At 45.3% G+C, this 23,615-nt stretch overlaps 1 protein-coding gene across 1 annotated transcript in view; it reads right to left on the minus strand.

The window, feature by feature from the left end:
• The window catches only part of LOC120047348 (threonylcarbamoyladenosine tRNA methylthiotransferase-like), a 317,214-nt gene that overhangs the window by 214,910 nt on the left and 78,689 nt on the right, over positions 1-23,615 (minus strand). The gene's annotated exons all lie outside the window — the stretch shown is intronic.

A 23,615-nucleotide genomic window follows, 5' to 3' on the forward strand; every position in this document is an offset into this window, starting at 1 on the left:
GGAGAGAGCGGGAGAGAGGGAGAAACAGCAGGAGAGAGAGAGAAACAGCAGGAGAGAGAGAGAAACAGCGGGAGAGAGAGAGAAACAGCGGGAGAGAGAGAGAAGGAGCGAGACAGAGACGGCGACAGAGAGACAAAGCGAAGAGAGAGAGGTGGAGGGAGACAGAGACGGAGACAGAGAGCGTAAGCGAAGAGAGAGAGGTGGAGGGAGACAGAGACGGAGACAGAGAGCGTAAGCGAAGAGAGAGAGGTGGAGGGAAGACAACAGAAGTTCAGTATTAGATCAAATCAGAGCTCAACAACCCAGGACCGTTCAGCCCGTTCCACACACCCATTAATAATGCACTTCTCCAGTTACTGCAATTAATTGTGTGTCCTCCCCCTCCTCCTCCCTGACCAGAGCAGCGAGGGGGAGGCGAGGTGGAATACGATGCCAGGATCCGCTGGACCTCAGGGGGATAGTGGGAGTCCTATCTTCCATACCCCAGCCTCCACTCTATCTGCCAGGAGACATGTCACACTGTGTAATAAACACACACACACACACAGTATGATTCTAGGCCAGCCTGCCTGGCGCAGTGCAAGCCTCCTGCATCCTCCCACACCGCTGAACTAGATATTTCACTTACTATCCATTACCCAGCCTCACTGAAGCAAAAACAGGCCCTGTGTCGCTTGCTTGCTCACACACACACACACACACACACACCCTCCCCGCCGTGTCGGGCTCTGAGGCTCTAAGGGAGGCAGGCTCTCACGCACCACACGGGTCGCAGGAAGGGAGAACCCAGGAGCCACCCCGACACCCCCTTCTTGCCTTTCCTCGCCTCAGATAACACAACATATCAAAGGCCTATAGCCAGAGCGAGGAGGCAGGGATAGGCCAGGCACCTTAGGACACCCCCTCCCTTCCTCATCACATCCTGGAGAGAAGCTATAGTAAACAACGACAGAGGCTAGGCTACAGAGTGTAAGCCTGATGGTATGTAGGACACCATTAATTCCATATAGCATCCTATTCCCTAGATAGTGAACTACTTTCAACCAGAGCCCTGGTCAAGAGTAGTACACTAAATCAGGGGTCGCATTAACTTCACTAAATCTGCATTTTTTCAAAAACAGACACCCCACCCCCACCCCCAAAACAAAATCTGCGTTTTAAACCATTTGCGAACAAAAATGTTAATTTTTTGCAAAAACGATGCGTGGCTCTGATTTCTCCTGTTTATCACCGGAAAACATATTTGGCCTTTTGCATTCATGATTTGGAGCGAACAGTGAACAGAGGTTATATAACAGGATGTCATTAGGAACACACCCACAGTGTGAAAGGTTATATAACAGGATGTCAGTAGGAACAAACCCACAGTGTGAAAGGTTATATAACAGGATGTCATTAGGAACAAACCCACAGTGTAAAAGGTTATATAACAGGATGTCAGTAGGAACAAACCCACAGTGTGAAAGGTTATATAACAGGATGTCATTAGGAACACACCCACAGTGTAAAAGGTTATATAACAGGATGTCATTAGGAACAAACCCACAGTGTAAAAGGTTATATAACAGGATGTCATTAGGAACACACCCACAGTGTGAAAGGTTATATAACAGGATGTCATTAGGAACAAATCCAGTGTAAAAGGTTATATAACAGGATGTCATTAGGAACAAACCCACAGTGTTAAAGGTTATATAACAGGATGTCATTAGGAACAAACCCACAGTGTAAAAGGTTATATAACAGGATGTCATTAGGAACACACCCACAGTGTAAAAGGTTATATAACAGGATGTCATTAGGAACAAACCCACAGTATAAAAGGTTATATAACAGGATGTCATTAGGAACAAACCCACAGTGTAAAAGGTTATATAACAGGATGTCATTAGGAACAAACCCACAGTGTAAAAGGTTATATAACAGGATGTCATTAGGAACACACCCACAGTGTAAAAGGTTATATAACAGGATGTCATTAGGAACAAACCCACAGTGTAAAAGGTTATATAACAGGATGTCATTAGGAACACACCCACAGTGTGAAAGGTTATATAACAGGATGTCATTAGGAACAAACCCACAGTGTAAAAGGTTATATAACAGGATGTCATTAGGAACAAACCCACAGTGTAAAAGGTTATATAACAGGATGTCATTAGGAACACACCCACAGTGTTAAAGGTTATATAACAGGATGTCATTAGGAACAAACCCACAGTGTAAAAGGTTATATAACAGGATGTCATTAGGAACACACCCACAGTGTAAAAGGTTATATAACAGGATGTCATTAGGAACAAACCCACAGTGTAAAAGGTTATATAACAGGATGTCATTAGGAACAAACCCACAGTGTAAAAGGTTATATAACAGGATGTCATTAGGAACAAACCCACAGTGTAAAAGGTTATATAACAGGATGTCATTAGGAACAAACCCACAGTGTAAAAGGTTATATAACAGGATGTCAGTAGGAACAAACCCACAGTGTAAAAGGTTATATAACAGGATGTCATTAGGAACAAACCCACAGTGTGAAAGGTTATATAACAGGATGTCATTAGGAACAAACCCACAGTGTAAAAGGTTATATAACAGGATGTCATTAGGAACAAACCCACAGTGTGAAAGGTTATATAACAGGATGTCAGTAGGAACAAACCCACAGTGTAAAAGGTTATATAACAGGATGTCATTAGGAACACACCCACAGTGTAAAAGGTTATATAACAGGATGTCATTAGGAACAAACCCACAGTATAAAAGGTTATATAACTGGATGTCATTAGGAACAAACCCACAGTGTAAAAGGTTATATAACAGGATGTCATTAGGAACAAACCCACAGTGTAAAAGGTTATATAACAGGATGTCATTAGGAACACACCCACAGTGTAAAAGGTTATATAACAGGATGTCATTAGGAACAAACCCACAGTGTAAAAGGTTATATAACAGGATGTCATTAGGAACAAACCCACAGTGTAAAAGGTTATATAACAGGATGTCATTAGGAACAAACCCACAGTGTAAAAGGTTATATAACAGGATGTCATTAGGAACACACCCACAGTGTAAAAGGTTATATAACAGGATGTCATTAGGAACAAACCCACAGTGTAAAAGGTTATATAACAGGATGTCATTAGGAACACACCCACAGTGTAAAAGGTTATATAACAGGATGTCATTAGGAACAAACCCACAGTGTAAAAGGTTATATAACAGGATGTCATTAGGAACAAACCCACAGTGTAAAAGGTTATATAACAGGACGTCATTAGGAACAAACCCACAGTGTAAAAGGTTATATAACAGGACGTCATTAGGAACAAACCCACAGTGTGAAAGGTTATATAACAGGATGTCATTAGGAACAAACCCACAGTGTAAAAGGTTATATAACAGGATGTCATTAGGAACAAACCCACAGTGTGAAAGGTTATATAACAGGATGTCAGTAGGAACAAACCCACAGTGTAAAAGGTTATATAACAGGATGTCATTAGGAACACACCCACAGTGTAAAAGGTTATATAACAGGATGTCATTAGGAACAAACCCACAGTATAAAAGGTTATATAACTGGATGTCATTAGGAACAAACCCACAGGTAAAAGGTTATATAACAGGATGTCATTAGGAACAAACCCACAGTGTAAAAGGTTATATAACAGGATGTCATTAGGAACACACCCACAGTGTAAAAGGTTATATAACAGGATGTCATTAGGAACAAACCCACAGTGTAAAAGGTTATATAACAGGATGTCATTAGGAACAAACCCACAGTGTAAAAGGTTATATAACAGGATGTCATTAGGAACAAACCCACAGTGTAAAAGGTTATATAACAGGATGTCATTAGGAACACACCCACAGTGTAAAAGGTTATATAACAGGATGTCATTAGGAACAAACCCACAGTGTAAAAGGTTATATAACAGGATGTCATTAGGAACACACCCACAGTGTAAAAGGTTATATAACAGGATGTCATTAGGAACAAACCCACAGTGTAAAAGGTTATATAACAGGATGTCATTAGGAACAAACCCACAGTGTAAAAGGTTATATAACAGGACGTCATTAGGAACAAACCCACAGTGTAAAAGGTTATATAACAGGACGTCATTAGGAACAAACCCACAGTGTAAAAGGTTATATAACAGGATGTCAGTAGGAACAAACCCACAGTGTAAAAGGTTATATAACAGGATGTCAGTAGGAACAAACCCACAGTGTAAAAGGTTATATAACAGGATGTCATTAGGAACAAACCCACAGTGTAAAAGGTTATATAACAGGATGTCAGTAGGAACAAACCCACAGTGTAAAAGGTTATATAACAGGATGTCAGTAGGAACAAACCCACAGTGTAAAAGGTTATATAACAGGATGTCATTAGGAACAAACCCACAGTGTGAAAGGTTATATAACAGGATGTCATTAGGAACAAACCCACAGTGTGAAAGGTTATATAACAGGATGTCATTAGGAACAAACCCACAGTGTAAAAGGTTATATAACAGGAAGTCATTAGGAACAAACCCACAGTGTAAAAGGTTATATAACAGGATGTCATTAGGAACAAACCCACAGTGTGAAAGGTTATATAACAGGATGTCATTAGGAACAAACCCACAGTGTGAAAGGTTATATAACAGGATGTCATTAGGAACAAACCCACAGTGTAAAAGGTTATATAACAGGAAGTCATTAGGAACAAACCCACAGTGTAAAAGGTTATATAACAGGATGTCATTAGGAACAAACCCACGGTGTTAAAGGCTACAGAACCCATGTTGCTGTGAAGGCAGTGGTACAGTAATTGTTGTTGACAGAAGTAAAACCAGAACTAAATTTACAGTAAAAACGGGGAAAAGGAGAAAAAACAAACAGAAAAGAGCAGCAGGAAGTCCTCCAGCTAACCTAGCGTGGTGGGATGACGCCCACTGGAACCTAGCGTGGTGGGATGACGCCCACTGGAACCTAGCGTGGTGGGATAACGCCCACTGGAACCTAGCGTGGTGGGATGACGCCCACTGGAACCTAGCGTGGTGGGATGACGCCCACTGGAACCTAGCGTGGTGGGATGACGCCCACTGGAACCTAGCGTGGTGGGATGACGCCCACTGGAACCTAGCGTGGTGGGATGACGCCCACTGGAACCTAGCGTGGTGGGACGACGCCCACTGGAACCTAGCGTGGTGGGACGACGCCCACTGGAACCTAGCGTGGTGGGACGACGCCCACTGGAACCTAGCGTGGTGGGAATGACACCCACTGGAACCTAGCGTGGTGGGATGACGCCCACTGGAACCTAGCGTGGTGGGACGACGCCCACTGGAACCTAGCGTGGTGGGACGACGCCCACTGGAACCTAGCGTGGTGGGACGACGCCCACTGGAACCTAGCGTGGTGGGAATGACGCCCACTGGAACCTAGCGTGGTGGGATGACGCCCACTGGAACCTAGCGTGGTGGGACGACGCCCACTGGAACCTAGCGTGGTGGGACGACGCCCACTGGAACCTAGCGTGGTGGGACGACGCACACTGGAACCTAGCGTGGTGGGACGACGCACACTGGAACCTAGCGTGGTGGGACGACGCACACTGGAACCTAGCGTGGTGGGAATGACACCCACTGGTGTGAGAAATGAGGCGTTTACCAAAAACGCAACAGCAACATGATCAATTCTAAATCACTTAACATCCGCAAAACCTTTGGGGGAGATAGAAAATACGAGTCACGACACTAAATCTAATGCCAGATTAGTTTAATGCAACTCCATACTGTGTGTGTGTGTGTGTGTGTGTGTGTGTGTGTGTGTGTGTGTGTGTGTGTGTGTGTGTGTGTGTGTGCCTCTCGTTGTGTTCATCACCTTAGATGACTGTTCCATCGTTTTAACAGATTGTTTACTGTGAGAACTTACCCCATTACTCCTCCTGAAGCAGTAAAACACTGATGAACACAAGACTTAAAACACACAGCGCATGAGTCATACTACAGGCAGCAGTAAAACACTGATGAACACAAGACTTAAAACACACAGCACATGAGTCATACTACAGGCAGCAGTAAAACACTGATGAACACAAGACTTAAAACACACAGCACATGAGTCATACTACAGGCAGCAGTGAAACGCTGATGAACACGACTTAAAACACACAGCACATGAGTCATACTACAGGCAGCAGTGAAACGCTGATGAACACAAGACTTAAAACACACAGCACATGAGTCATACTACAGGCAGCAGTAAAACACTGATGAACACAAGACTTAAAACACACAGCACATGAGTCATACTACAGGCAGCAGTAAAACGCTGTACTGATGAACACAAGACTTAAAACACACAGCACATGAGTCATACTACAGGCAGCAGTAAAACACTGATGAACACAAGACTTAAAACACACAGCACATGAGTCATACTACAGGCAGCAGTAAAACACTGATGAACACAAGACTTAAAACACACAGCGCATGAGTCATACTACAGGCAGCAGTAAAACGCTGTACTGATGAACACAAGACTTAAAACACACAGCGCATGAGTCATACTACAGGCAGCAGTAAAACACTGTACTGATGAACACAAGACTTAAAACACACAGCACATGAGTCATACTACAGGCAGCAGTAAAACACTGATGAACACAAGACTTAAAACACACAGCGCATGAGTCATACTACAGGCAGCAGTAAAACACTGATGAACACAAGACTTAAAACACACAGCGCATGAGTCATACTACAGGCAGCAGTAAAACACTGTACTGATGAACACAAGACTTAAAACACACAGCGCATGAGTCATACTACAGGCAGCAGTAAAACACTGTACTGATGAACACAAGACTTAAAACACACAGCGCATGAGTCATACTACAGGCAGCAGTAAAACACTGATGAACACAAGACTTAAAACACACAGCACATGAGTCATACTACAGGCAGCAGTAAAACACTGATGAACACAAGACTTAAAACACACAGCACATGAGTCATACTACAGGCAGCAGTAAAACACTGATGAACACAAGACTTAAAACACACAGCACATGAGTCATACTACAGGCAGCAGTAAAACGCTGTACTGATGAACACAAGACTTAAAACACACAGCGCTCTGCCAGCTAAGGATATTAAGGTGAATTAACTACTTGGCCATTAAACCAACCTAAGCAGGAAGATATTTATTTTTATTTAACCTTTACAGATATCTTGCTATGCTAAAACCTTGTAAAAGAACCCTGGGAGTATAAAAAATAAACAGTTCTGGTAAAAAAAGGGACCAGAAATGGTGTTAAATGAATCACTTATTAAGGAAAGAAAGTGGAGAGTTGTGTTTTGTTTATCTTGGTGGGAAGTGGAAACGTCCGTGACTCCTGGAAGATACTGTTGTTTCACTGCCTGGAAGTCTTTTCATTTGGTTTCTGGAAAACTGAGTCTTCAGATGGAGGTTCTCTTCCTCTGTGACCATAAGCAACGCGCACGGACAGGCACTGCCAGTCAACTCTACTGCCCCCTTCTGGTTTGGAGTGTTTTAACAAGGCTGAGTGGCTGACGACTTCAAGTTTTTTTTGAAAACCCTTTATTTTGATCTTCTGAGGTTTTGGTAGCTCTTTCAACAGACTCCGGCTGAACTGAAGACGACGCAAAGTTAGAAAAGAAATGGCGAAGTCTGTGGTGTACGTCTAACAACAGATCCTTTAACCGGAAGGGGGCGTGGTGCTAGAACACCTTGTTTGTTACAGCCAGGGGAAACAAAGTTGCATCACGTTTGTTAAGAGTCCATGTTTAATCTATTTTTTAAATGGTTATGACCGTTATTTTATTTGTATGCCGGTCTTCATCCGTAACCACTTTGTGAACTGTCAGATAAATATCAGCAAGATAGACAAGCTATAGCTAGCTAGCTCTCTCTCATCGCGTCTCATCTGACGTATCTGAACTGGGCTTAACATATCTAATCTTCCAATGAACCAGCACACAGCCCTATTCAGTAACTGTTGGATATCTCTGTCTAGCAATTTGCAACAGTGTTTTCATAAATATAATAATCAGCAATATAATCTGGGGAAGAAAAGTAGGATTCATTTCACAAGTCTGAAACCATAAAAGTAGGATTCATTTCACAAATCTAAAACTACAAGTAAAACAATATTTTTCTGGGACAGAAAGACACAGACTCTTCTTGGACAGGCAGATCAAAGCGTTCTGTAGTGGCGAGGGGTCGGGAGCAACCCAGACGAGGGTTGGCACAGTCAGCCCTTCACAGCCATGCCAGCTGCACATCAAGCTCGGCATCAACACAACCTGAGCCCTGCAAAACAACCCGGCCCCCTGGGACGTGTTCCTTGAATACAGAGAGACAAACACACAAACAAAAGGTCCCTGATCCACAACCCACAGCACCTAGAGATCTCTGCAGAGGTTAACTCACTCTACCTAAGAGCCACACACACACACACAGCAGCTGCAGGCTGGGAGTAGCCTCAGCTGTGGCCCGTCTCCCCTCCACCTACGGGTTTTCCTCCTGAGTAAAAAAAACACACAATAACAACCCCTCTATCACCATAACAACCCCTCTATTACCATGACAACCCCTCTATCATTGTGACCCAGTTATTCCATAAGGACCACCCCTCGCCTGAAACCATCGGCAGACCAGGACACTAGGTTAGCTAGTCTAGCTACACCAAATGAGTCTGGAGAAGGGACACACCAAGCTAACGATCATCCCGTCACAGAGGCAGCTCTAACACATAGGCCTAACACAGAAATTCACTGTTTCCAGGCACATAAATAGCCCAGCATGCATCCCAAATAGATTCCTATTCTCTATATAGTGCACTACTTTTGACCATATGCCATAGAGAATAGTAGGGTGCCATTTGATCGGGTGTAGTGTTTTGTAAAGATCAATAAATCATTTAGTTGACAAAAGAGGAACATTGTGTTTAATATTAGGTTGGTTTCCTGGAACTCTGTGACACAAGTGGCATAGTCAGAGTCAGATGATACTCAGGGTGAACTAAAGTAAAAATTTCAAATTTATTTATATAGCCCTTCGTACATCAGCTAATATCTCGAAGTGCTGTACAGAAACCCAGCCTAAAACCCCAAACAGCAAGCAATGCAGGTGTAGAAGCACGGTGGCTAGGAAAAACTCCCTAGAAAGGCCAAAACCTAGGAAGAAACCTAGAGAGGAACCAGGCTATGAGGGGTGGCCAGTCCTCTTCTGGCTGTGCCGGGTAGAGATTATAACAGAACATGGCCAAGATGTTCAAATGTTCATAAATAACCAGCATGGTCAAATAATAATAATCACAGTAGTTATCGAGGGTGTAGCAAGACAGCACCTCAGGAGTAAATGTCAGTTGGCTTTTCATAGCCGATCATTAAGAGTATCTCTACCGCTCCTGCTGTCTCTAGAGAGTTGAAAACAGCAGGTCTGGGACAGGTAGCGCGACCGGTGAACAGGTCAGGGTCCCATAGCCGCAGGCAGAACAGTTGAAACTGGAGCAGCAGCACGACCAGGTGGACTGGGAAGGCAGCTGTAGTTTCTGTAGTTTGAGGCATGTTCTGGATGTACTGGGATCTGTAAGCAAGTCAACTATCTGATGATATAATCTAACTTTAAAAATCCCTCTGCCATTTCCTGATTGCTAAAATTCTAATGGTTCGCCTAATTTCAGTTTCTGTGACAAAACAAGGAAGTATAGTGTGTAGAGACTTCATTGTTCCATCTTAAAGCGCTGGGAAATATATTTTCCATAAGAAAAAAACATTGTCTTTTTCAGGTGTTTGAAGCTGGTGTACAAAACAAGGAAGTAAAATATATTAAAAACTAAACTAAACAGGAAGCGTAGAAATAGTTCACATAGAACATATCTACTGCTGCTTAGATTTGCATTCAATGCAAATGACAGATCTATAACACACATTTCTATGTGAATTTGGTCTGGTCATCCAAAAAAGATACATATTGCAGCTTTAACTAGAAGAGGCCGTGTTAATGTAGAATTCAGCGTTTTTCACGCAGAACAAATATATCTTTGCAGAGATTTCTAAAATTCTTCCTGTTGTCATTTCTGCTCAGCTTCAGTCACGGTTCGCACCAAATCATGAATTTAAAAAGGACTCATTTTGTGCTTCAGTTGCATTTCTCCACTCGGGGGGGGGGGGGGGGGGGGGGGGACTAAAACCTACTGCAGTCATAGTTTCAGGACATAACTCATTGTTCTTTCCATAGTTTGAGACGTGGGATGTTCTGACTAAGGCCTGTCTGCCTTTTGTTCAGCGGCTACAATACCAGGGAAGTGCGAGTAGTGACGGTTTTGGCAGATTTGAATTCTGTTGTTGATTATAAGCATGAAGCTGTTCTGGTGTGAATGATGATGTCATATAGCAGACTAACTCTCGTTACCTTGAACCAGTGACACAGTCAGTAACTAAAGACAAACGCTTATATTTTACAAGGTCATTTATTTATGTTTGTTTTATTTTTAAAAAGCCCATTCTAGTGTCAGAAAGGATCATTGAAATGTGTGTAATCCCCTTGATAAAGCCCACTATAACAACAGCTGTACTGGTTAAAAAGCGTCACATGGAACCGTACGACGGCCATTCATATAAAATCACTAGATCGATTGGTTAAGGGGTTAAAATTATATTTTATTTCCTTTCTATAATAACATCCAACAACATTGTGGTGACTTGTTTTTGAGGGTGGAGGAACGCAGAAACACCCAGAGCAGTTTGAGAGTAAATAACGGAATACAAAGAAACTCTATTTAAGACTAGTGGCTTCCTAGCAGCGCAAGGGCACATAGCAGGGATACATTCATGACTTATACTTCCAGCCTCTAGATCTACTGAAGACAATACAACATGGAGCTACGGGCATAAACACAGGGAGGAATTCACAGGCACGTAGGAATAGGGGGGGGGGGGTAGTTCTCACCAATCTGTAGGGCTAACGAGAGAGAGAGAGAGAGAGAGAGAGAGAGAGAGAGAGAGAGAGAGAGAGAGAGAGAGAGAGAGAGAGAGAGAGAGAGCGGGGAAAGGAGGGAGCGTGCAAGCGAGTGAGGAAAGGAGAGAGAGAAAGTGAAAAGGAGGGAAGGAGAGAGGGAAGGAGAGAGGGAAGGAAGGGAAGGAGAGAGGGAAGGAAGGGAATGAGCAAAAGAACGTGAGGGAAGGAGAAAGGGAGATAGCTTTTTGTTATTTAAATTTTTTTTATCTGATTCTCAGGAGGCTGTTCCACTGGTAACCATCAACACACCCTCACTAAACACTACTGGTGTCAGGCCTGTTCAGTACAAAGCACACACACACACACACACACACACACACACACACACACACACACACACACACACACACACACACACACACACACACACACACACACACACACACACACACACACACACACACACACACGTTCACTCTCTCCCTCAGGCACACACTAACCCTTCCACTCACTCACTCACTCCCCAGGCCCAGACAACTGTCTGATAAAGCCTCTCTATCTGCATCTATATAGCGGTGTCTTACAGCCTGACGAGGTTCAGCTCAGACTCTGCCAAGGAAAAGGAACTGAGCTCCATTCCCTGGCCTCAGACCCAGACAGAACCAATCCACCGCGGCCCAAATGGAACCCTATTCCCAAAATACTATGAGGAACCCCATAGGACTCTGGTCAAAAGTAGTGTACTAAAATAGGGAATAAGCGTGCCATTTGGGTTACCCAGCTCTCCAGCTCACTTCACAGGAGGGGAAAGTGCAGCATAAGCAGCAGCGGTCCAGATTGGCGACCCTCTAGGTCAGCCGTGTGCATTACCCATAAATCACAGTTCTTGGTGAACAGGCCCGTGGTTTACAAGCCAGGATATACATCTATAGCAACAACAACATGGACAAAAACAGCTACTCACAGAAAAGACAAAGAGAGAGAGGGAGAGGGGAGAGAGGGAGGGAGAGGGGAGAGAGGGAGGGAGAGGGGAGAGAGCGAGAGGGAGGGGAGAGAGGGAGGGAGAGGGGAGAGAGCGAGAGGGAGGGGAGAGAGGGAGGGAGAGGGGAGAGAGCGAGGGAGAGGGGAGAGAGCGAGAGAGAGGGGAGAGAGGGAGGGAGAGGGGAGAGAGCGAGGGAGAGGGGAGAGAGCGAGAGGGAGGGGAGAGAGCGAGGGAGAGGGGAGAGAGGGAGGGAGAGGGGAGAGAGCGAGGGAGAGGGGAGAGAGCGAGGGAGAGGGGAGGGTAGAGAGTGAGAGAGCGAGAGAGCGAGGGAGGGGAGAGAGCGAGGGAGGGGAGAGAGCGAGGGAGGGGAGAGAGCGAGGGAGGGGAGAGAGCGAGGGAGAGATCGAGGGAGAGGGGAGGGTAGAGAGCGAGAGAGGGGAGAGAGTGAGAGAGGGTAGAGAGCGAGGGAGGAGAGCGAGAGAGCGAGGGAGGGGAGAGAGCGAGGGAGGGGAGAGAGCGAGGGAGGGGAGAGAGCGAGCGAGGGAGAGAGCGAGCGAGGGAGAGAGCGAGCGAGGGAGAGAGCGAGCGAGGGAGAGAGCGAGGGAGAGAGCGAGGGAGCGAGCGAGCGAGGGGGAGAGAGGGAGCGAGCGAGGGAGAGAGCGAGCGAGGGAGAGAGCGAGCGAGGGAGAGAGCGAGCGAGGGGCGAGAGCGAGCGAGGGGCGAGAGCGAGCGAGGGAGAGAGCGAGCGAGGGAGAGAGCGAGCGAGGGAGAGAGCGAGGGAGAGAGCGAGGGAGAGAGCGAGGGAGAGAGCGAGGGAGAGAGCGAGGGAGGGGAGAGAGCGAGGGAGAGAGCGAGGGAGAGAGCGAGCGAGAGAGCGAGGGAGAGAGCGAGGGAGAGAGCGAGGGAGAGAGCGAGGGAGAGAGCGAGGGAGGGGAGAGAGCGAGGGAGAGAGCGAGGGAGAGAGCGAGGGAGAGAGCGAGGGAGGGGAGAGAGCGAGGGAGAGAGCGAGCGAGGGAGAGAGCGAGGGAGGAGAGAGAGCGAGGGAGAGAGCGAGGGAGGGGAGAGAGCGAGGGAGGGGAGAGAGCGAGGGAGGGGAGAGAGCGAGAGGAAACAGGAGTTTCATCTCTACATATGTTGCCATTAACAGTTCTTATGAAACGTATTTCCTGAGGGGAAAGAATAACACTGAACCAGTCAGGAAGGTAATGCATATAGATCCAAATGTCTTCTACTGTATGTCACGTTGCTGTAGTTTTAAAAGGAACAGAGCATCATAATCATCTCCTTCCTGCCCGGCTGCATCGCCGCCTGGTAGGGAAACTGCTTGGCATCCGACCGTAAGGTCCTACAGAGGGTAGTGAGTACTGGCCAGTACATCACTGGGGCCAAGCTTCCTGCCATCTAGGACCTCTAAACCAGGCCGTGTCAGAGGAAGGCCCTAAAAAGACTCCAGACACCCTAGTCATAGACTGTTCTCTAGGCTAACGCACGGCAAGCGGTACCGGAGCGCCAAGGCTAGGTCCAAAAGGTTCCCAAACAGCTTCTACCCCCCCCAAGCCATAAGACTGCTGAACATCTAATCAAATGGCCACCCAGACTATTTACATTGACATCCACCTTTGTTTTAACAATGATGCTACTCTCTGTTTATTATCTATGCATAGTCACTTTACCCCTGCCTACATGTACCAATTACCTCTAACCTGTCCCCCTCACATTGACTCTGTACCGTAACACCCTGTATATAACCTCCACATTGACTCGGTACAGTAACCCCCTGTATATAGTCTCGTTATTGTTATTTTGTGTTACTTTTTATTTTATTTTTTATATAGTAAATAATTTCTTAACTCTATTTCTTGAACTGCATTGTTGGTTAAGGGCTTGGAAGCGAAGAATTTCACGGTGAGGTCTACACCGGTTGTATTCGGCGCATGTAACAAATAAAATGTGATTACCATGCAAGAGCCTCTCAGCAAGGGGCCAGAGAGGGGCTCCATAGAGCCAGGATAGAGGACAGCATGGGGCCAGAGAGGGTTTCCATAGAGCCAGGAGACAGAGGACAGCATGGGGCCAGAGAGGGTATCCATAGAGCCAGGAGACAGAGGACAGCATGGGGCCAGAGAGGGTCTCCATAGAGCCAGGAGACAGAGGACAGCATGGGGCCAGAGAGGGTCTCCATAGAGCCAGGAGACAGAGGACAGCATGGGGCCAGAGAGGGTCTCCATAGAGCCAGGAGACAGAGGACAGCATGGGGCCAGAGAGGGGCTCCATAGAGCCAGGAGACAGAGGACAGCATGGGGCCAGAGAGGGGCTCCATAGAGCCAGGAGACAGCAGTAAGAGGAAGCAGCTCTCCCTCCCTAACAGACAGATAAGACTAGAGTCTAATGTAAATGAAGTGCAGCTCTCCCTCCCTAACAGGCAGATAAGACTAGAGTCTAATGTAAATGAAGTGCAGCTCTCCCTCCCTAACAGGCAGATAAGACTAGAGTCTAATGTAAATGGAGTGCAGCTCTCCCTCCCTAACAGGCAGATAAGACTAGAGTCTAATGTAAATGAAGTGCAGCTCTCCCTCCCTAACAGACAGATAAGACTAGAGTCTAATGTAAATGAAGTGCAGCTCTCCCTCCCTAACAGGCAGATAAGACTAGAGTCCAATGTAAATTAAGTGCAGCTCTCCCTCCCTAACAGGCAGATAAGACTAGAGTCTAATGTAAATGAAGTGCAGCTCTCCCTCCCTAACAGGCAGATAAGACTAGAGTCTAATGTAAATTAAGTGCAGCTCTCCCTCCCTAACAGACAGATAAGACTAGAGTCTAATGTAAATGAAGTGCAGCTCTCCCTCCCTAACAGGCAGGTAAGACTAGAGTCTAATGTAAATGAAGTGCAGCTCTCCCTCCCTAACAGCCAGATAAGACTAGAGTCTAATGTAAATTAAGTGCAGCTCTCCCTCCCTAACAGGCAGATAAGACTAGAGACTAATGTAAATGAAGTGCAGCTCTCCCTAACAGGCAGATAAGACTAGAGTCTAATGTAAATGAAGTGCAGCTCTCCCTCCCTAACAGGCAGATAAGACTAGAGTCTAATGTAAATGAAGTGCAGCTCTCCCTCCCTAACAGACAGATAAGACTAGAGTCTAATGTAAACGGAAGTGTGGTGTCTTAACGCCAACTTATCCTGGGTTTCTGTGAGACACTAGGACTGTTACAGTAGATGACTCTACAGACTATGCCGAGTCACTGGAACACAGCTACTGACTACACTAAGCGACCTCGCTGTAACTGAGACTACTTCCTCCACAGCCAGTCTAGTCTGTCTAACACACTGGACCAGGCCACAAAGCCTGAGACACAGACCTAACAGCGCTACTCTGGGACACAGTCAAGCTCCGTAGGCCAGCTCATTATGACAGATGATATCTGAGCCAGTCCACTGGCTCCAATCTCTTCATTTGTTCCACATGGGCCACCGTAGCTCCTGTGCCAGACTGCCTCTGCCATCCATTATTCACAGTGCCAAAACAACTCGTTTTCACTGATGTCTTTCATTATTACCTTCGAAACACACCTCCCGTCTGTCTGTCATCCATCATTACTGTGGAGTAAAGGGGAGCTCTTTCACTCACTCACACAGAAGTGGCTGGCCAGAAGCAGCCTGAGAACCAACCAGAGAGAGTGTTTTATGAACCTTCGGTGCCAGGGTGTGTGTGTGTGTGTGTGTGTGTGGGTGTGTGTGTGTGTGTGTGTGACAGGCGCTGGGTAAACCAGACAGGGCTCAGCAAGAGAGAGGGGTGTGTTGAAAAGCACAGTGATTATAAAAGCATGAATGTTAGACAGTAGTACTAAAACACTGGAGTGGTTTCCCCTCCTGCCGGGTATAACCTCTGAACCCGTCACACAGCAGCTGCAGGGTCTATGACCCCCCCCCAGTAAAGACTGAAGACTCAACAGTCCGTGCTGCTCTGTGCTCAGACTGACTGGGACTCAAGGCTTCATGGGTTTTTCAGAGAGGCTCCAGACGGATAAGAAACAGATCTGACATCCTCGAGATGTTTTTCAGAGAGGCTCCAGACGGATAAGCAACAGATCTGACATCCTCGAGATGTTTTTCAGAGAGGCTCCAGACGGATAAGCAACAGATCTGACATCCTCGAGATGTTTTTCAGAGGCTCCAGACGGATAAGCAACAGATCTGACATCCTCGAGATGTTTTTCAGAGAGGCTCCAGACGGATAAGCAACAGATCTGACATCCTCGTGATGCTTTGCTGCCGTATAGATTTTACACTTCAGGTGAAATCTTACAGTGAGACATTTATAATTTATATGTACAAACCATTTCTGTCATTTCAAGCCCCCCCCCATATGTGTTGACTAGGGGGGGGGGGGAATCATAACATTAAAAAAATATTTTCGCTATGCAATTGAGCTTGTGCCCTTTACAATTGAGTACACCTCAGCAATTTATTAAACAAATTGACCAGAGAAAGGTGAGTTCCAGACCGTTCTAGAATTATGCAGCGTTACTAGTTATTGTTTATGGCAATCTCATGAAGAAGTATTACCTTTTGGTATGTCTATTTAGGTGTAAATCTACATTTTGCCCCAACGTAAATCTACATTTTGCCCCAACGTAAATCTACATTTTGCCCCAACGTAAATCTACATTTTGCCCCAACGTAAATCTACATTTTGCCCCAACATAAATCTACAACGTTCAAGAGACATGACATTACTCATGACCTCTTCTTTGTGGACTTCATTTAACTGCAGGAAAAACAGCTAAAATACTGAACTGTTAAACACGCAGAGAGAAACTATAGTAGGGTTCCCCAAGTGACGGCCCGCGGGTGACGGCCCGCAGGTTTCATTATATTTGGCCCACCAAGTTTAGAATTGTCATTGTTCGACATAAGACTAAAAACACCAGGAAATGAGCTCCATTTTCATTTAGGAAATCTGTTCCCAAGTATTCCCACGCATAATCGAGATGTGATCATATGAAAGCAAGGCTTGAAATTACGTTTTAGTCAAATATTATATCTGTACTGGCTTCTTACAGACAATTTACAGTCGCCAAATGATCTGCGATTATGTTCCGGCCCCCTGAGCATCCGCTGAAGAAAACAAATCGTCCCGCGACTGAATCTAGTTGATGATGCCTGTACTATACTGTTGTCGTAACAACGGGGGAAACATTGTGTAGTCTATCGTAACTATAATGTTATCATTACAACGGGGGAAACGTTGTGTAGTCTATAGTAACTATACTGTTATCGTTACAACGGGGGAAATGTTGTGTAGCCTATAGTAACTATAATGTTGTCATTACAACGGGGGAAACGCTGTGTAGTCTATAGTAACTATACTGTTATCGTTACAACGGGGGAAACGTTGTGTAGTCTATAGTAACTATAATGTTGTCATTACAACGGGGGAACGTTGTGTAGCCTATAGTAACTATAATGTTGTTATTACAACGGGGGAAACGTTGTGTAGTCTATAGTAACTATACTGTTGTCATTACAACGGGGGAAACGTTGTGTAGTCTATAGTAACTATAATGTTATCGTTACAACGGGGGAAATGTTGTGTAGTCTATAGTAACTATACTGTTGTCATTACAACGGGGGAAATGTTGTGTAGTCTATAGTAACTATACTGTTGTCATTACAACGGGGGAAACGTTGTGTAGTCTATAGTAACTATACTGTTGTCATTACAACGGAGGAAACGTTGTGTAGTCTATAGTAACTATACTGTTGTTATTACAACGGGGGAAACGTTGTGTAGTCTATAGTAACTGTAATGTTGTCATTACAAAGGGGGAAACGTTGTGTAGTCTATAGTAACTATACTGTTGTCATTACAACGGGGAAACGTTGTGTAGTCTATAGTAACTATATTGTTGTCATTACAACGGGGGAAACGTTGTGTAGTCTATAGTAACTATACTGTTGTTATTACAACGGGGGAAACGTTGTGTAGTCTATAGTAACTATACTGTTGTCATTACAACGGGGGAAACATTGTGTAGCCTATAGTAACTGTAATGTTGTCATTACAACGGGGAAACGTTGTGTAGTCTATAGTAACTGTAATGTTGTCATTACAACGGGGGAAACGTTGTGTAGTCTATAGTAACTATACTGTTGTCATTACAACGGGGGAAACGTTGTGTAGTCTATAGTAACTATACTGTTGTTATTACAACGGGGGAAACGTTGTGTAGTCTACAGTAACTATACTGTTATCATTACAACGGGGGAAACGTAGAGTAGCCTATAGTAACTATACTGTTATCGTTACAACGGGGAAAACGTTGCGTAGCCTATAGTAACTGTACTGTTATATTACAGTCAGTGCCATTAGCCTATAGCTAGCCCTGCCTACCCCCCCTGTCTTATATGGGGGGGACAGAGACCACTCCTCTGATGACTTGATGTGAGGTGATGGGTTATAGAGAGTGAACCTTCCAGCTGTAATGCCGGCAGCACAATAAACACGTTTCTACAAGAGATCAGAGACTGAAAGACGAGAGAAGAACACTGTTGTATAAAAAATACTTTAGCTGGTAAACAGAAAGCAGGCAGTGGCTCCGTTCCAAATGGAGCCCTATGGGCCCTGGTCAACAGTAGTGCACTACATAGGGAATAGGGATCCATTTGGGACTCAAGCCAGTGTAAAACCAGGTCATCGGTAGCATGAATCCATCAAACAAGATACTTAGTGACAGATGGAGTCTGCGCTACAAAATGGCACCCTATTCCCTATTTAGTGCACTACTTTCTACTAGGGCCCTGGTCAATAATAGTGCACTATACAGGGAGTAGTGTGGCATTTGAGCCACACTCAGAAGCAACGACCTGAATCGGGGTCGATGGTTGTTTATGTTTATAGACAGAACTTTTTAGAAGCTGAATTATATATTAGTAATAACCTTTAAAACTAAGAGACGTGAACACAAAGGACAGGAGAGAGACACTGTAACAGGACTAAACATCTAGATAAATAAAGACTCTTCTGCTATTAAATAAAGCCATAGGTCAGGGCCGGCGGTTTACAGTACAATATTAAATAAACAGGCACATTTAACATGACACACACCAGTGGTAGGCCTATCCACTTATCAACTAACCAGCAACACAGGGAGACAGTATGTCCATAATATAATCTGAATATAAAACCCCTGGTTGCGAATTTAGTCTGTGCTTGAGCCGACTGTGTATGCTTGGACACACACAGACAGACACACACACCCTACAATAACACGTGTCTTTCACAGGCTCACAGCACAGCACAGCACAGCTGAATACTAGTGAGAATTCAAAAAGGTGTTTCGGTCCAAGGAAGAAGTTGATGCTTTCCTCTGTACATACCGTCTGTCTCCTCCGCTCTAACCCTCAACATATATCAGCTGTCTGTCTGCTCCTCTCTAACCCTCAACATATCATATCAGCTGTCTGTATGCTCCTCTCTAACCCTCAACATATCATATCAGCTGTCTGTCTGCTCCTCTCTAACCCTCAACATATCATATCAGCTGTATGTCTGCTCCTCTCTAACCCTCAACATATCATATCAGCTGTCTGTATGCTCCTCTCTAACCCTCAACATATCATATCAGCTGTCTGTCTGCTCCTCTCTAACCCTCAACATATCATATCAGCTGTCTGTCTGCTCCGCTCTAACCCTCAACATAGCATGTCTGTCTGCTCCGCTCTAACCCTCAACATATCATATCAGCTGTCTGTCTGCTCCTCTCTAACCCTCAACATATCATATCAGCTGTCTGTCTGCTCCTCTCTAACCCTCAACATATCATATCAGCTGTATGTCTGCTCCTCTCTAACCCTCAACATATCATATCAGCTGTATGTCTGCTCCTCTCTAACCCTCAACATATCATATCAGCTGTCTGTCTGCTCCTCTCTAACCCTCAACATATATCAGCTGTCTGTCTGCTCCTCTCTAACCCTCAACATATCATATCAGCTGTCTGTCTGCTCCGCTCTAACCCTCAACATATCATATCAGCTGTGTCTGCTCCGCTATAACCCTCAACATATCATATCAGCTGTCTGTCTGCTCCTCTCTAACCCTCAACATATCATATCAGCTGTCTGTCTGCTCCTCTCTAACCCTCAACATATCATATCAGCTGTCTGTCTGCTCCTCTCTAACCCTCAACATATCATATCAGCCGTCTGTCTGCTCCGCTATAACCCTCAACATATCATATCAGCCGTCTGTCTGCTCCGCTATAACCCTCAACATATCATATCAGCCGTCTGTCTGCTCCGCTCTAACCCTCAACATATCATGCCTGTCTGCTCTGCTCTAACCCTCAACATATCATATCAGCCGTCTGTCTGCTCCGCTATAACCCTCAACATATCATATCAGCCGTCTGTCTGCTCCGCTCTAACTCTCAACATATCATGTATGTCTGCTCTGCTCTAACCCTCAACATATCATATCAGCCGTCTGTCTGCTCCGCTCTAACCCTCAACATATCATATCAGCTGTCTGTCTGCTCCGCTCTAACCCTCAACATATCATATCAGCCGTCTGTCTGCTCCGCTCTAACCCTCAACATATCATGTATGTCTGCTCCGCTCTAACCCTCAACATATCATATCAGCTGTCTGTCTGCTCCGCTCTAACCCTCAACATATCATATCAGCTGTCTGTCTGCTCCGCTCTAACCCTCAACATATCATATCAGCTGTCTGTCTGCTCCGCTCTAACCCTCAACATATATCAGCTGTCTGCTCCTAACTGGAATCATAATGAGCATCCTAACTGGAATCATAATGAGCATCCTAACTGGACGCTTTCAAGGATCAGTTCCAGGGTGGTGAGCTAAATGGTGATGGACAGGAGAGAGAGTTAGCCGTCACATTGGTGGAGAGATGAGGGTTAATGACAGTCGGCAGGGCGCGTGGCAGGGCGGACGCTTAGAGCAGGGGGCCTCGTCTACCGGTGTCTGCCCAGCCACACTGAGCTGACACCACACCTCCAGCCGAGGACACGCCTGAAGAGGAGAGGTCTCTCCACCCTTTTCCCTCACTGCCTCTCATTTTGGTCTATATTACCCTGACATCATTTCATCACCACATTCCCTATCAAAGGGAACAGAACCACATTCAACCACCGAGTCTGTACTGATTCAGCTGGGCCCCAGCCTCTCCACAGCACTATCACAGCAGGTCTGATACGCTTCTTTAAAAAGAAAAGGTAAAAACTGTACAAAGTACACAGACAAATCAAGGACATTGGTCTTGAACCAACAGCACACGCTTTGAAAGCATGTCTAAGCAGCAATCGTCAAGAGGAAACGAACACCACGCCGATTATTAAACACACACACACACACACACAGAGAGAACATCTAATAGGCCTTAATAACTAAGTGAATGTTTGTTAGTCAGCTTATCTTTCTAATTGAGGATTAAAGGGAACAAAGAGATTACATTTTATTCATCCACCACTTTTCATTTCCTGGTTCGGGATGAAACATGAGCAGCAACAACAACAACAACAGCAGCAAATGAGATAATCCCTCCAGCTCTAAAATCAACCCACTTAGCCTGGCACATCTGAATTCATCCTTTTTCATTGGACAACAATAGAAAAGGTTCTAACGTTTCCAGGAGAAAACTTAACGAACGTTTTAGCATTTTACGCAGGAGTCGACAGGAAATGGGACTAGAATGTGGATAAAATGGAATGGTTTCTTTCAGAACAGGAGAATAATAAGGTCTGTTATTAGAGGACAACATATTACTGTCTGGCTGGTGATTGGAGGGTGAGCAGTGTAAACGTGTTATTAGAGGACAACATATTACTGTCTGGCTGGTGATTGGAGGGTGAGCAGTGTAAACGTGTTATTAGAGGACAACATATTACTGTCTGGCTGGTGATTGGAGGGTGAGCAGTGTAAACGTGTTATTAGAGGACAACATATTACTGTCTGACTGGTGATTGGAGGGTGAGCAGTGTAAACGTGTTATTAGAGGACAACATATTACTGTCTGGCTGGTGATTGGAGGGTGAGCAGTGTAAACGTGTTATTAGAGGACAACATATTACTGTCTGGCTGGTGATTGGAGGGTGAGCAGTGTAAACGTGTTATTAGAGGACAACATATTACTGGCTGGCTGGTGATTGGAGGGTGAGCAGTGTAAACGTGTTATTAGAGGACAACATATTACTGTCTGGCTGGTGATTGGAGGGTGAGCAGTGTAAACGTGTTATTAGAGGACAACATATTACTGTCTGACTGGTGATTGGAGGGTGAGCAGTGTAAACGTTATTAGACAACATATTACTGTCTGACTGGTGATTGGAGGGTGAGCAGTGTAAACGTGTTATTAGAGGACAACATATTACTGTCTGGCTGGTGATTGGAGGGTGAGCAGTGTAAACGTTATTAGACAACATATTACTGTCTGACTGGTGATTGGAGGGTGAGCAGTGTAAACGTGTTAGAGGACAACATATTACTGTCTGACTGGTGATTGGAGGGTGAGCAGTGTAAACGTGTTATTAGAGGACAACATATTACTGTCTGACTGGTGATTGGAGGGTGAGCAGTGTATCAAGTCAGTCATTATTTCTAAAATAAATATAAAAATCAACTTTCAGAAAGTGTGTTTCCCAGAAATCAACTCTGACGCCTTGCTCTGGACGGATGAATATGAATACTGCAATATCTGAAGGACATTAGCCTCCTGTCCTGTCAGAGACACACACAGCTTCCTGTAATGTCAGCTTTACTTCCTGTTACAACTGAAGCCCAGATAGATCGAGCGACAGGAAGAGAGCGAGCGAGAGGAAGAGAGCGAGAGGGGTAGCCACTCGGCCTTCACAAAGACAGAGTCAATCCTGTCATTACATCTTACCTGTTACTGCAGGACACACTATTGGCACACGGACACTGAGGAATTTCATGCTTCACGAGCTACACTTTCTGTTCAAGCTCCTTTCCTCCCTCTCGGTCACTCTCTCTCTCTCCCCACATTTCTCATTCATTCTCTCCATTTTCTCTCCCTCCCTCTCGGTCACTCTCTCTCTCCCTTTCCCCACACACGTCTCATTCATCCCCCCCCTCTCTCTCCTTTCTCTCCCCCCTCTCTCTCCCCCTCAGTAGAATTAGGCCTTTCAGCCAAGCAGAAATGTCTGGACCCAAAAACCTAATTACAAATGTAGCCCAAGGACAGGAAGAAATACATGAGCTAAAATACTATAGCCTTGAGATATATAGCAACAGACATACAGAGACCCCCCCCCCCGCCGGAGGTCCCACTAGCCTCCCAGTGGGTTCACATTAACCTGGCTCCAGACGCCGCCCGTTTGAGGTAATTGTGTCTATTTAAATTCTTCCAGGAGGGAAAGAAGAGGAGAAAAAGGGAAGAGACGACTGGCTAGTTGGAAGGACTGTAGCGACACCGGCCGAGGACAGACAAGACAGGAGATGGAGTCAGTGGAGGGAGGACAGAGGCTGAGGCATTTTGATGATGTGTTGTTTCTGGCTCACCTCACGGTAAAATGGCTGCTCGCTCAGGCAGGTAATCTGAGGGGAAAATGTGTCTGTCCGTCTGTCTGGGCAAAGGCTCACCCACCCGCCCGCCCGC

The sequence above is a fragment of the Salvelinus namaycush genome, chromosome 5, assembly GCF_016432855.1.
Source record: "Salvelinus namaycush isolate Seneca chromosome 5, SaNama_1.0, whole genome shotgun sequence".
In the NCBI taxonomy this organism is placed as follows: domain Eukaryota; kingdom Metazoa; phylum Chordata; class Actinopteri; order Salmoniformes; family Salmonidae; genus Salvelinus; species Salvelinus namaycush.